Source organism: Canis aureus, chromosome 14 (genome assembly GCF_053574225.1).
Source record: "Canis aureus isolate CA01 chromosome 14, VMU_Caureus_v.1.0, whole genome shotgun sequence".
NCBI classification, from domain to species: domain Eukaryota; kingdom Metazoa; phylum Chordata; class Mammalia; order Carnivora; family Canidae; genus Canis; species Canis aureus.
In genome coordinates this window covers 23,164,240-23,165,302 of record NC_135624.1, presented here as the reverse complement: position 1 = coordinate 23,165,302, position 1,063 = coordinate 23,164,240, and the positions used below count along the sequence as shown (strand labels likewise).

General features: G+C 38.8%; 1 non-coding gene across 1 annotated transcript; it reads right to left on the bottom strand.

The window, feature by feature from the left end:
• Positions 1 to 722: 722 nt before the first annotated feature.
• Positions 723 to 795, bottom strand: TRNAM-CAU (transfer RNA methionine (anticodon CAU)). Its single transcript has one exon. It is a non-coding gene; the product is annotated as a tRNA-Met (tRNA).
• Between the last annotated feature and the right edge of the window lie 268 nt (positions 796 to 1,063).

Sequence of the window (1,063 nt, the reverse complement as noted above, 5' to 3'; positions counted from 1 at the left end):
GGCTGAAAGTGTTGGGATAAAAAGCAAGCCTTTTCACAACACTTTGATTATTTTCACAGATTGGCCAATGCTCCTTTTTAAAGACTGCTACATCTCTTAAAAGCCCCAGACTGATTGCTTGTACTAATCCTAATGTATATCTAAGTATTGGCCTCTTGGCCCAGTTTCTGAGTTTGAAATTGAATGCACATTGAACCCTACCAGGTTCCTTGCTCTTCCACTCCTTCATACATCCATTAACACACACACACACACACACAGGTTGTTTTGGTCAGTATATGTTCCCTAAGGTTCAAAGCATCCCATTAAAATACCCACACACTTTCTTAACCACTACCACCCTTATTGGCATCAAAAGGAATGCACTCCTTCCATACGCTTTTCTTACAAAGATAAATATATATATCAGTTTACAACCAATTTCTCCTTTATAATATTTTTAGTTTTATGTCCAGTTCATTACAATCTCAATCATGTAGCACTTTCTTTCTGAAACAGTGTCCTGAATGAAATATTTCACATGAATCTTGGCATCTAGTAATATTGTAACTTTCAACCTGCTTATTTTTTGAGTGACCCATTTATTTTCATTGTAATTATTATTAACTAGTATTAGTTCAATAAAAGTAAAGTTACTAAGAAGAGTGTGAAATCCTTAAAAGGGGATTATACTGAAATTTTTTTTTCTTCTTTTGACAAAGAAAGCAGGCAAAAAGCTACACTGCCTCCTCTGAGATTTGAACTCAGAACCTTCAGATTATGAGACTGACATGCTGCCTCCTGCACTAAGGAGGCTAACTAGAAGCTCCTTTATCTATGTACAACTCTCTGCTGACCTACGAACAGACAATGGCATTTTCCTTCAAAGACTAAAACCAGTAGAACACTTGAGTCATCAAGTTTCTTTTATTGTCTTGAAAGTTCATTTCAGTTATGGCTCAAATTGTCATTCAAAACCGAAATTGGGGATCCCTGGGTGGCGCAGCGGTTTAGCGCCTGCCTTTGGCCCAGGGCGCGATCCTGGAGACCTGGGATCGAGTCCCACGTCGGGCTCCCGGTGCAT